This window comes from Crocuta crocuta, unplaced genomic scaffold, assembly GCF_008692635.1.
Source record: "Crocuta crocuta isolate KB4526 unplaced genomic scaffold, BGI_CrCroc_1.0 scaffold110, whole genome shotgun sequence".
In the NCBI taxonomy this organism is placed as follows: domain Eukaryota; kingdom Metazoa; phylum Chordata; class Mammalia; order Carnivora; family Hyaenidae; genus Crocuta; species Crocuta crocuta.
In genome coordinates, this window is record NW_027527386.1 from 2,928,634 (window position 1) to 2,928,865 (window position 232).

A 232-nucleotide genomic window follows, 5' to 3' on the forward strand; every position below is an offset into this window, starting at 1 on the left:
GCCCACCCCAGCCTCCTCCCTGCGCCCCACTCTCTCCTCCTCCCTCCTCCTCCCCTCCCCTCCCCGCCTCCCGCGCCCGGCGCCCTGCTGGGCCTGACCGGGCCTGTCGGGGAGCGTGCTGGCCCGGCCCGCGCGGTTAATGGTGGGTTTCCCGGTGTCGGCTGAGGGCAACACGACGCTCGGTCTGGCCGGCCTGGGACGCGGGGCTGGGGTGGCCCCGGGCTCCGGCCTG